This window comes from Neoarius graeffei, chromosome 9 (assembly GCF_027579695.1).
Source record: "Neoarius graeffei isolate fNeoGra1 chromosome 9, fNeoGra1.pri, whole genome shotgun sequence".
In the NCBI taxonomy this organism is placed as follows: domain Eukaryota; kingdom Metazoa; phylum Chordata; class Actinopteri; order Siluriformes; family Ariidae; genus Neoarius; species Neoarius graeffei.
The window spans coordinates 9,908,053-9,922,522 of record NC_083577.1 but is presented as its reverse complement, the minus strand read 5'-3'; positions in this window follow the sequence as shown (position 1 = coordinate 9,922,522).

The window sequence follows — 14,470 nt, the reverse complement described above, 5'->3', positions numbered from 1 at the left end:
CTTGCATTGATGAGTTGCTTGATTGGTTAGGCGCTGCTCACTTTTATTCGACACTGGATCTAACAAAGGGATATTGGCAGATCCCCTTGACTCCTCTATCCCGAGAGAAAACGGCCTTTTCCACACTATTTGGATTACACCAATTTGTCATGCTCCCTTTTCGGTTGTTTGGGGCGCCCGCTACGTTCCCGCGGCTTATGGACAGGGTCCTCTGCCCTCATGCTGCCTACGCAGACGCCTATCTAGACAACAGCGTGATCTACAGTAATGATTGGCAGCGGCACTTGGAACACCTGAGGGCTGTTCTAAAGTCGCTGAGATGAGTGGGCCTCACAACTAACCCAAAAAAGTGTGGAATTGGGTGGGTGGAAGTACGGTATCTGGAGTTCCACTTGGGTCATGGACAGGTGCGTCCCCAAATTAACAAGACCGCAGCAATTGCGGCCTGCTTGAGGCCCAAGACCAAAAAGGAGGTGAGACGTTTTTTGGGACTGGCTGGCTATTATCATAGGTTTCTACCTAATTATTCGGACATCACCAGCCCGCTAACCGATCTCACTAAAAAGGGGGCTCCAGATCCGGTCCAGTGGATGGAGCAGTGCCAACAGGCCTTCTCTGAGGTAAAAGCTGCACTGTGTGGGGGGCCACTCTTACATTCCCCTGACTTCTCTCTCCCCTTTATTTTGCAGACTGATGCATCAGACAGAGGGCTGGGGGCCGTTTTGTCCCAGGAGGTGGAGGGCGAGGAGCACCCCGTGCTGTACATCAGTCAGAAACTCTCAATGCGTGAAAGCAGGTACAGCACAATCAAGAAGGAGTGTCTTGCCATCAAGTGGGCGGTCCTCGCCCTCCAATACTACCTGCTGAGGCGCCCTTTCACTCTCTGTTCGGACCACACACCCCTCCAATGGCTCCACCGCATGAAGGATGCCAATGCGTGGATCACCCATTGGTATCTTGCCCTCCAGCCATTTAAGTTCGAGGTGATCCACAGGCCGGGGGCAGAGATGGTGGTGGCGGACTTCCTGTCCCATCGTGGGGGGGGTCAGCTTCAGGCCAGATGGCTCCCCGGCCTGAGTCGGGCAGTGGGGGTATGTGGCAACAGGGGCGTGGCCAAGCAGCAGTCTGTGAATGGAGGGCAGGGTCGGGGAAGGTAAGTGGCTAAGTCATTCCACCTACTGTCAATTAATGTGTGTGTGTCTCTGTTTGTTACAGGGACGAAGCATAAAAGGAGAGAGAGAGCAGAGAAAGGGAGCTCTCTCCCCAACCACAATGCATGTGAGTGAGTGAGTGAGTGAGTGAGTGAGTGAGTAATGAATGAATGAATGAATGAATGGACACAAACAAGCAAGCAAGCAAGCTGAAAAGCCCGAATAAAAGATATTGTACAAATATCAACTCTCGCCTGCCTTGCTTCTGTGCTCCACCCACATCAGGAACTGTTACAGTCCACATATCCTCAAGAGCTATAATTTGATGTGGAATGTTTTGATTCCTAAAATGGCAGGAGAAATAAACAAATAAAGCATAACACACTAAATTCAACCCTGTCAGTGTTGACCTTATAATTATTTTTCACTTTCTATTAATCATGAAACAGTTAGACTGGACACTTTGCCTAGAGAGGAATTATAAATAAAGGACTTGTAGCTTTTGGATTCCTAAAGTGCTTCAATATAAGAGAATAATAAATGAAGACTCCAAGGGACAGAGAAGAGGACAGAATGCATTTGGCAGAACAGGAATAAACACATTAACATAAGTGCTATTTGTAAATATCATTCTGTGACTGGTATATTTTGTTCCATCTTGGCATGCTTACAGTGCTGGCATTTCTACCTCCAAGGTAAGGTTTTTTTTCTTTTTCTTTTTTTTTCAGTGTTTTCTTTCTGGTCCAGGCCAAAGCCTGCAACACAGATATGGATATGAAAACTTGTAGCACTTAAACACATACAGATGCAGAAGTGGTGTGTTAAACCTCTACTCTATAGGAACATCTCATTCTAAAGTTATTCATTAGTTCTCACTTTCAGTGACTTTTACTGACCGTGCCCATGGCTATGACATCGCCTGACGAATTATTTCCTTTGTACCTGAACCTCTTTCAAGAGGCCTCTGGAAGGACCTATTCATAAATATTCAATAATGCTCCTGGCGCACCACCTAGAGTGAAAATCAATGCTGCATTAAAGAACCTGAATATGCACTTTGTTTTCTAAAAAAAAAAGGAAAAAAAAACATTTCCAACCAACACACTGATGGGAGACATCCCTCTGATTGAAGCGTCCCCTGGGGCTCTTGATGGGTTATCTGTATCAGAAGCACAGACATTTCTCATCCACCTGGCAAAGGAAGAAATAATTCAAGCAAAATTTAGTTGCCTGAATTGTGTTTGAAATAAAGACTTCAAATCAGTAAAAATCTATTCAACCTTACAGCACTGTCAACTATTGATACACACACAGGTTACAGTAATTCTTCATAAAAGAAGGTTTTTGATTAATTAATTAATTTATTTATTTATTTATTTATTCTTTTTTTTGGGGGGGGGGGGGTGACCCAGAACAACAGCATCACTAATGGTCATAAGAAAAATACACAGAATGATATGAAGCAGCAAGAACCAAGGCTGGGGCTGATTTCTTTCTAACCCAGACTGTAGATTCATGCAGCAAATCAGTGACAGTTGTGTCACACTCCCTAGATTTGAGCGCCATTTGAGCTGATATTTTTCACAGACACTGTGCCATGTCATCAGCAGTTATTGAGAAATGCATTCACGATGTAATGAACAATGGCTGCTGGTCAATAGGGGGTGCTGGGGTGCCGCCCCTTCCAATTCCCCAGATGAGAAAGATGTGATATTCAACACAAATTAAGTCAAAATTGTTTACTCATCCTACTTCACCCTGTATCCATCTAATTATTTTAACCAGTTTTTAAACTCTATTTTATGCAAACACCTACACTTACTTTATACTTCCTCCCCACAGGGCACCAGCCAAATGAGTGTGTATGTGACTACACAAACTTTTGGAGATCAGGTGATCTGAGGCTGTGTTTTAATTGGCAGATTCAATATTTGGCCCAGGGAGGAGCAAAGTGTGCCCCGGACACGCCTTCTCTTATTAGAAGCAAAGCGGAATTGGTTTTTTTTATGTGATTGGATAGTTTTCTACAGACCTTCATATTTGCACCTGTCACTCACTGCTGCTTGTTAAACTGGAGCTTTCACAAGATGGCAAGTTCAAGTGGACCTGCAGAGAAAGAAAATTGTGTTATTTCTTTACAGAAACATCCTTTAACATGGGGTACATTGGAAGAAAAAAAGGGAATAAAGGAGCTTGGATCAGACCAGCCCAAATTAAACATTAAGCAGCAGGCAGTTGATCAAGGACAACCACACACCCAAGGCTTCTCCTGCTTGTGCTATGACAAACAGAGCTGGCAAGCTGGATGCAGTATGAGTAATGCCTTTTATTGCTTTTCCTGTTTGCTTTTTCAAAGTGTCAGCACCAAAACATTGTGGACAACAACAGGGATATAGGACCTTAAACACCTTTCTGAAAACTGCAAATGCCACGAAAGTATCCACGGCCATCTTACCGGTCCTCTGACCCGGATGTTTACAGATGCCCACATACATTGCAGCACCAGTATTGCTGAACAGTTAGATGATGGTAACAGGATTGGCATTAGAAGGCACAACGAAGAGGTGACCAAACATCGGCACATTCTGTCCAGAATAACTGACTGTGTGAAACTTTTTGGGGCCTTTGAGCTTGCCTTATGTAGCCATGATGAGAGAGAGACTTCTGATAATGAACAGTTATTCCACGAAATCGAGTTGTACATGAGCTGATAGCCGACAAGGTGCATGGCGCTGAATTGGCTATAAGCTGTGTACAATGAGATTGAGTGGAAAAACTGTTTTATTCTATCCATAGTCACTGGATTTTGAGAAACAGAGCATTTTTATTTTATTGTTTGCAAATTCAATAAATAAAAACTTTATCTAAAATGTCTGAGAAAATCATTTCCACTTAGAATGTAAACAAACCGGTAAAATGACAGTAACAATTTGTGAAAAATGCTGTAGTAATAATTCTTGAAAAAAAAATACAGTCTTACCATCAAATATTTTCATTCCATAGTTTTTTGCTTTTTTGTATTTTGGGGGGTTTTGTTTTCAAGTAGAGTTTTTATTTAGTCCTCGGTTGGTTCAGCAACACGCTCCACCATTTTGTTTTTCTCTACTCACAGTATATGAGTTGATAGCCTCGTAGTAGAGTAGCCAATCAGAGTGCGCAGTTGTTCATATCCAGTGAATGTGGATAGAATAATCTTGGGATATTCTGTGGGCTGGTTGATTTTGTTGCCTCCCTTGATGGAGTGTTGAAAGAACACCTTGAGAACACCACTGTATTCAAGGGAACATCAAAAAATGTGCAGAATGAGCTACTGGACTGTATGCTGTATGTTGTGATGGAACACATTATCATAGAAGTCCAAAGCTGTGATTAAAAAAAAAAAGGAATTAAAAAAAAACTAAATTATATATATATATATATATATATATATATATATATATATTAGCCAATCAGACCGCCGACATATATATAAAATGAAAAAATCTTTAAACTACGTATACCTGAATCTTACATTCGTACCCCACCAGAAACACCACTTTGATGCTGCAACAACTGACTTTTTTTTTTTCAGTCCGCCATCTTCTTTCTGGAAGCTTCAGCTGAATTATGGGATAGCATAGAGCTCGCAAACTACAGATATAGTAGGTCATCAGGGTACCATTCAGCTACTATTAAACACTTTCTGACCATTCAGACACCGTACGTACTACCTTTTGTGTAGTAATTGTATGCACTATGCATATTTGGATGCCGGCTTAGCGTTTTCATATCTGTCATTACCAAGTCCACTTGGTTTTTGAGTTATTTTCTTATTTTCTGGTTTCATGATGATAGTCTTTGCCTAGTTCAAGATGTTTGCTAATTGTATGACCATAACCCGTTTCCTGTGTCCAATTTTTTAGATCAATTTTGTATTGTAAGCTGTCTTACCCTGCATTTGCCATGTCTGCCACATGACACAGGAAGATAATTATGGAATATACTGTTATAGTGGTATTTAGACTTCACATTACTGTTTCTGATTTTATTAATGTTGGCAGAACAATACACCACAAGATAAAGTCAAGTCAATGTGCATCTGTGATTTAAATTTTCATACCCTCTGCGATTTCACCCCCTTTTCCTTTCAGCTGTACTGCTCACTTGCCCCACAAGTAGATATATTTATTCTAAATGAAACCAGGCCAGTCATCAGTAGTCCTTAATATTATAAGGTCTATGTCTGAGTGTTAAGCAAATACAATTTGTCGTGCGATTACTTTTATATTGGCTGTAATGAGTTTTCTGCCAATCTTCTGCATAGATGGCGTTCCTGTGTCTCGGGGTCTCATAAACACACTGATAAATATTCTAAACAGCTTCTCGTGTCTTGCCTCATGAATAAAATATTAGGATTTAAAATGCCCTTTTGCCACACTGATATTCCCCTTTTTGATTTTTTTTAAACTGGTATTAAACTCGAGATTTAAAAAAAAAAATGTCTGATGTCTGTTCAACCTATTGTTTCAGTGATGCATTGCTTGGCCTCTGAACCGCATCTGGTGTTTGCAAATCACAGAATGTGAAACGAGTCTCCAGGAAAGAGCTAATCAGAGCTTTGATTGAAATGTTGTTTTTTTTTCTCTTTCCAAGATTAATCTATACATTAACTGCTCTGCGTCTAAACATGTTGTGCAGTGAACATGTCCCTACAGATGGCACCTGATGATGGTGTCATGAGAAAATCAGGCAAATGTCAAATCATTTCTAATGCTGAGCTTCATCTATGAGGAGAAAATAAGGAAATAAGGAATAAAACAGGAGTGCATGGTGTAATAGGAAAGTATCAGTTTGGTGTGAAGTTTGATGTGGAGTTACTGCTACATTACTTTTTTAGAACATGCACTCAGTGTTAATGTTGTGGAACATTCGTGGAACACGTTAATTCCTGTTGTTTATGTTATACGAGCACCAGTATATCGAGGATATTAGACAGTCGTGTGAATAAATGAAGTTTATCTTTGGATGGTGAAAATATTTCCAACATGAGAAGATAAACTTCATGTTTTTATATTATTTATATTATATTCCATATATTATATGGACATATCCACAAAAAAAAGCAAGTTCATCAAAAGAATTTTAATTCTGAACTCGTTCACCATTTTAACAATGACTGTCTAGTCAGTGGGAAAACACTGGGAGTGACATAATTGGAGTGAAATATCAGGAATTATTATACATACAGGACACTTTTTTGAAGGAATAAACACGTGATCTATTCCCTTCTAGCAGGTTTCATTTATTTGGTTCAATAGCATGCAATATTGTTAGCATATTGCTTATCCTACATGTATTATGTCACTCTACCCAGTGGAGAATGAGCGTTCAATATGGTTTGCATAGTTTGCAAGACAACATGACATAATACATCAGAGATGTAAAACTTCCACGATATCGAGCGACTGTGACAATTTGTAAACAAACATGGCCGCCAGGTTTGTGTCGTTAAATCCGGAAGATTTTGAGAGAATTTTGAAAGAGAAAGATGCGTTGAACACCTGAAAGGAATGTATTATAATAATAATAATAATAATAATAATAATATTGGCTGGCCTTTTTTTGTGATCTAGCAGATATATTCCATTCAGCTACTCGTCTTTGACTCATTCAGTATCATGCTAGCTGAATGGAATATATCTGATATGCCAGCCAATATTATTTAAATATGTCACTCAGATTCACGATGTATTTCAGATAAAAAATGCACGTTTTTCAACACGAGAAGATAAATTTCATATATTCAAGCCAGCGTGTGATTTTCTTTTTATTATATAGACACATTCACAAACAAAAAGTACCCACATTTATCAAAACAATTCATCGATTTCTTCACGAGTGACAGATAGAGATTTATGTCACGGTTTTGGTTCTCCATGTCCCAGATGTAGCTCGTATGAAAAATACGAGGGGTGTATTTCCCAGTAAAACACTCATGTCCAGATAACATAAACAGTTATTCCATCAAGTTTTCCTGTAATAATAATAATAATAATAATAATAATAATATGTTCAATTTATATAGCACCTTTCTCAAAACCCAAGGTCGCTTTATAGTTATAGGGAGCAAAGAAAGAAAGAAAGAAAGTCCACCAAATAGAGGCCAGGATGTCATTTCAATGGTGTAGCAGCCACAGAGCCACCAAAAGGCGCACAAAAACAAGTCCCATACCGCCAGCATAGCCACCGCGCCGCCACCAGCAACATCATTCGGAACACCACGCCATAGATCCACAAAGCGAGTACAGAAGCACCTCCACACAGAGCGCCGGTACGTCCCAAACCGCCTGCACAGCCGCCGCCACACCACCGAGCAACAGCTCTCGGAACACCATGCCAAGCACTAAAGCACAGAGTGCTGGACAACCACAATGTTAAAATGAGCAACAAGCTCACTGCAGTCCATAGCTAGGAGCACAGGCATCACCCACAGTGAACCAAGGCCTGGAGGGAACCAACACCCAAAACTGGGTCTGGAGCTACACCACAACCAGCTGACAAAAACACTGAAACAAAAACAAACATCAAACGACACAAACACACAAAAAAAAAAAAAATTAAAAAAATAATAAAATAAAAAAGAGAGAGAAAATAAAATTAAAAAGCTCCGGTGAGAAGCGGCAGCCAGAATGCGCACAACATACTCTCAACCAGAAGCGGAAAAAGTATAAGAAGACAAAAAATGCAGCTTGAAAGTCACAGCTTTACAGAAGGTGAAGTCAGTAAACAGGCAATGGTCAGGAGAGGCACAGACATCATAACAAAGGTACAGGGAGCAAAAACCAAAGTACAGAACTGGATCAAATCCAGGAACTCAGCACAAACAGTAAAGGCATGGTCAAGTCAGGCAAAGAAACACTGAGCATTTCATTCACAATCATAATATGTACTGAGAATCCTTTTGTTGTGATGAGGCCATGATCAGGGAGAGATAGATGAATAGATAGATACTTTATTCATCCTGGTGTGCATGATAATCAGTACTCCAGAGACTGAGAGTGGTGAGGTGCAGTACAGTGGTGCTTGAAAGTTTGTGAACCCTTTTGAATTTTCTATATTTCTGCATAAATATGACTGAAAACATCATCAGATTTTCATACAAGTCCTAAAAGTAGCTAAAGAGAATCCAGTTAAACAAATGAGACAAAAATATTTTACTTGGTCATTTATTTATTGAGGAAAATGATCCAATATTACATATATGTGAGTGGCAAAAGTATGTGAACCTCTAGGATTAGCAGTTAATTTGAAGGTGAAATTAGAGTCAGGTGTTTTCAATCAGTGGGATGACAATCAGGTGTGAGTTTGGGCACCCTGTTTTATTTAAAGAACAGGGATCTATCAAAGTCTGATCTTCACAACACATGTTTGTGGAAGTGTATCATGGCACAAACAAAGGAGATTTCTGAGGACCTCAGAAAAAGCATTGTTGATGCTCATCAGCCTGGAAATAGCTACAAAACCATCTCTAAAGAGTTTGGACTCCACCAATCCACAGTCAGACAGATTGTGTAGAAATGTAGGAAATTCAAGACCATTGTTACCCTCCCCATGACTGGTCGACCAACAAAGATCACTCCAAAAGCAAGGCGTGTAATAGCCGGCGAGGTCACAAAGGACTCCAGGGTAACTTCTAAGTAACTGAAGGCCTCTCTCACATTGGCTAATGTTAATGTTCATAAGTCCACCATCAGGAGAACACTGAACAACAATGGTGTGCATGGCAGGGTTGGAAGGAGAAAGCCACTGCTCTCCAAAAAGAACATTGCTGCTCATCTGCAGTTTGCTAAAGATCACGTGAACAAGCCAGAAGGCTATTGGAAAAAAAATGTTTTGTGCTCGGATGAGACCAAAATAGAACTTTTTGGTTTAAATGTTAAGCATTATGTTTGGAGTAAGGAAAACACTGCATTCCAGCATAAGAACCTTATCCCGTCTGTGAAACATGTTGGTGGTAGTATCATGGTTTGGGCCTGTTTTGCTGCATCTGGGCCAGGATGGCTTGCCATCATTGGTGGAACAATGAATTCTGAATTATACCAGTGAATTATAAAGGAAAATGTCAGGACATCTGTCCATGAACTGAATCTCAAGAGAAGGTGGGTCATGCAGCAAGACAATGACCCTAAGCACACAAGTCGTTCTACCAAAGAATGGTTAAAGAAGAATAAAGTTAATGTTTTGGAATGGCCAAGTCAAAATCCTGACCTTAATCCAATCGAACTGCTGTGGAAGGACCTGAAGCGAGCAGTTCATGTGAGGAAACCCACCAACATCCCAGAGTTGAAGCTGTTCTGTACAGAGGAATGGGCTAAAATTCCTCCAAGCCAGTGTAGGACTGATCAACAGTTACCGGAACTGTTTAGTTGCAGTTATTGCTGCACAAGGGGGTCACACCAGATACTGAAAGCAAAGGTTCACATACTTTTGCCATTCACAGATATGTAATATTGGCTCATTTCCTCAATAAATAAATGACCAATTATCATATTTTTGTTTCATTTGTTTAACTGGGTTCTCTTTTTCTACTTTTAGGACTTGTGTGAAAATCTGATCATGTTTTAGGTCATATTTATGCAGAAATATAGAAAATTCTCAAGGGTTCACAAACTTTCAAACACCACTGTAAGTCCTTGGTGGCCATATTTGGAGGCCGCTGTGAACTCTGGGAAGTGAGCAGGTGTAGATGTGACACACTGCAGAGTCCTTCACCCAAAATGTTTTGGAGCCAAATCAACTGTTTTGAAGCTAAAATTTCCTTTACATGTCTTCCTTTCACAGACTGCTGAAAAAGTTAATGCTGGCTAAAACAGAAAGTTGTCAGTGTTAACTTTTTCAGCACTTTGTGCTTCAGTAACTCTTCTGTGGGTTTGGACCATATGTTCTAGTCTTTGTGCCCCATGCGAATCAGTGACCCATCGACACCCATGACCCTGTCGCCAGTTCATCAGTTGTCCTTCCTTGGAACACTTTTGGTAGGTGCTAACCACTGCATACTGGGAACACCCCACAAATTGTGCCATTTTGGAAATGCTCAGACCCAGTCATCTCACAATCACAATTTGTCCATTGTCAAAGTCACTCAGATCCTTACGCTTGCCTATTTTTCCTGCTTCCAACACATCAACTTCAAGAACTGACTGTTCTCTTGCTGCCTCATGTATCCCACCCCCTAACAGGTACCACTGTAATGAGATAATCAATGTTATTAACTTCACCTCTCAGTGGATTTAATTTTATGGCTGATTGGTGCATACTGTAGATTTGATATTGTACACATACTTTACTCTCACGTTACTCTTCTCCTGGTGCTGCCTCACACTGTTTTTTTCTTTCCTATCTGTGCTGTCTGCTGTTGTCTGTGATGTCCTCAACACTGTCTTATATGTAAAAATAAATAAGAGAAATATGAATAATGTAATTATGTAATATCGAGAAATTTTAAACAATTCTTACTCATTTTCAATTCTTTCATCTCCTTTTCTGCAACTTTATCACTGGCACATTGTTATGCAGTTTTCTATGACCTTCACAATTTCTTTTTTAAAACCACTAATGTAATCAATTTTACCCAAAATCTCCACAAAAATGTTCATACCGTGCCATAATGTGACCAGGCTAACTCCTGTTGCCATCCTGATTTAAACTGGATCGCTCAGGGCATTTAGGGCACAAATGACTCAATTAACTGTGCTTTGCTATCCTCATCTTACAAAGACTGACCACAACCAGCTACAATTACTGTACCTGAGAACATTTAGTATCATGTCTGCCTCTGTATCATTGGCATCTGATGTAGAGGCAGCAGGGTTTGGAGTGAGAAACTAGGTTGCTAAGCTACATCATGCATATTAGTTAGCATCACACTGGGTGAGTTTCAGAAGCTGCAGTGTTTGAAAATTTAAAAGGAAATAATTAACACCATAAATAAAGTTCACCCTGTTCAGACTACACTAACCCTTTGGACATTACAATATGTTAATCTCTTCCATTCTTTTGCAATTAACTTTACCCACTGCTCCTCTGTATGTAGATGATGCTTCAATCACTCTGGACAGGAGTGCCCGTGATGGTATAGCAGGGCAGGAAATGAGAGAGAGAGAGAGAGGGGGAGAGAGAGAGAGAGAGTGTTCAGCTTAAGTTAGATGAGTGTGGAAGTTGGTGTTGCTATAGAAACATTTTGAATGCATTAGTGTCTTATTATATAATAAACCTCTGATCTGCACTACTGTCAGAGCTGCTGTTATAAAACATGTGTCTCATTGCTTCACAATTGTGCCACTGTGCCACAATTAATGTTCATGGAAGCCAGCTGTCTCCACATGCAGTATGCTCTGGCATTAAGAAAAGAAAAGAAACCATCACATCATTTGCATGAACTGGCATCCAAATGTGCAGCTGAGAGCCTCGTGGAAATGTATTCTGTATATATTCTGCAGAGGATTCCATCACATTTTATTTTTACTTTCTATTCTATTTATTTATGACATTCCAGTTTACTCCTTTTCTTTTTACTATTTTTCCTTTTTTAACCATTAATACTACTAACAGAGCATTGCACTAAGCATTTCACTGCATGCCGTCCTATGTATGATTGTGTATGTGACAAATAAAATTTGAAATCTATGGAAATTAAGACTCTATAATGGACTTCTGAGTGAAACAGAAACATTTTTTTCCATATGAACACCATGCTCTATCTTTCACCTATCAATCCCAGTGACATTCACCAATCGTGGGTGTCTGTCAGCTAGTGTATGCAGAAGAGGGCAGATAGTGTTTTCCTCCGAGTGTTTTCTTGCACTGTGTCTTGTATGCTTTCTATATAATAACGAGACCGTCAATGACGGTGTAGCTCAATCTGGCCCCATCTAGTCCAAAAGGAACAATCTAAAGTGGGCCACCTTGCGCAATAAATGTTACAAGCTATATACACCCTAGACATACTGACCTATTTGCCAGAAAGAATCCAAAATGGTAAGGAATTGACTGAGAAGAAGTGATTTTTGTTGAACTGCTCATTAAGGCTTATTTAGTCCATAACTTCATTAATAATTGTATAAGCAAATCTGGGTAGAACTTATATGCACCCTAAGTACCGTTACCTTCATGCCAGAAATAATCAAAATCAGTGGAGAACTGAGGGAGAAGTGATTTGTGTGAAAACTACTTGTTAGAGCTTAATTACTCCATATCTTCATTATTAAGTGCAAATCTGCAAATTTGGGTAGAAGCTATTACTGGGTTTCAGTCATGTGACTTTCTTAGCGGTTTTACAGGAAGTGAAATAGCTGGTGGTCTAAACGGCTGCCGTAGTGCAAACAACTAACGGTAACTTATCAGAGTACCCTTGTTATCTAGAAGCCACTGCTCGCTTTAGATATATTCAAAAGATTGCTATGTGCAATGGAATCAACCCCTACAGTCTGGGAAAGAAGGATTTGTCATATGATCTCTAAAACTACCCTTCAGTCAAGTTCCCCGACATCTTGAACTATCCGGTGTTGCAGATGTCCTTCTACACCGCAAAACAGATGAAAGCATGGAAAAGTATGGAGGCTTACAACTTTTTTGTATGTGGCTGGGTAAGGGACCTCGGGATCAAGTCGCTGCCGAATGAATCCTGTGTTGTTTTTGCCCGTGTAACTATGTTTTTTTTAAAAGCTTTTTGTTCATGTCTTTACAACGAAGTGCTGCAAGTTGAAGTGTAAACAAATAACAGTTTGCTTGATTCTCACTTGTCTTGGCTCTTATCTCTCAGGTAAATCATTCACAAAGATCATCAGAAACCCCTTTAAAGACCTGGATCTTAGTTAAACACAGTGGCGGCTCCAGAGATTTTTCCTTAGGGTGGCAAAGGAGGGGCATAGATTCCAGGAGGGGGGCATAGGTTGTCGATGCAGCAGTTTATGCAAATCATAGACGGGGTGAAATTAACTTTTATTTCTTGCCGGTACTATTATTTTGAGTCATAGTGTGCGTGTGCAGTGCGCGCTGAATAATACACCTAATTATTTATTATTGTCTAACAGGCACACACGCAGTCTTTGTCGCTCTCCCTCGCGTACTCCGTCATATGCGCGATGCAGACATTAATGTTTCGCATGCATGCTCTTGCTCGCTTGCTCTAGATTCTGGGAGATATTATCCAATTTGCGGGCATCAGGGAGCCACTGTCAATATGCGGGAGACTCCCGGAACTTCTGGGAGACTTGGGATGTCTGCTTTGTATTTTCCCATGGGTGTGTCGGAATGTTTGAGAAAGTGCGTGTGTTCTCAGTGCACGCGCCATGCATTGGTAGCCTAGTTACTCTGCTCGCTCCAACCAGACAGTAATCTAGAATCTTTGCCCCAACTTCCACTCGATTTACGAATTCTGATCAAAGTAATTTTTAAATAGCCTATCATGAAACATTAACATGTTTCTTTATATATCTTTTTTATTTGGGAGACTTTGCAACTAACGTCTGTCTGCTAAAACACTTTGATTACCAGTTGCGCACGTTATAGCACAAGATCTGGTTAAGCTGTACGCGCGCTGTAGCTCGCTCGTTGTTTGTCCAGTGAAACACTGCACACAGAATATTGAAATATCAACATATGTTTCTGCATATGTTGTTTTTATTTGGGAGACTTTGCAACAAACGTTTGTCTACTAAAACACTTTGGATACCAGCTGCGCACGTTGGCACAAGATGGTTAAGCAGTGGGCTACATGCACTATCTCGCACGCTGTCTGTCGAGTGAAACACGGAAGTAATTCACTTCAGACATAATTCAGAGACAGGTCAGAATGAGTTATATGCAATGTATATTGAGAAAAACGTGTTGCTTTTGGTAAACTGACGTTAGCAGGTGTGTTGTTATGCTGAAAGTGCTTTTTTTTTTTTTCAGAGACAGTATATTTTTCTTTCCGGTATGGCCAAATCTTTTAGTGGTACGCCAGACCGGCCAGGACCAGCTTACTTTCACCCCTGCACAACACACAAGTTGTTTACTTTCTAAAGCCCATCACTTTACAAAACTATTAGCTTTCATTTCGTTGCCTAGCATACACAGAAAGTAAAACATAACTTACAGGTATAGCTACAGATCATGGGACAGATAGCTAACTAAAGCTTCAATGCTAGCAGAGCAAGACTAGCGTGCTAGTCTAGTCGCTGACCGACCAATGTAAAAATAATATTGATAATAAAGATAGCTGGGCTAAAAGAATAATTGAGTACCAAAATGCATTTAACATAGAACACAGTCTTGTCCTTTCTATCAGGTGAAAACAA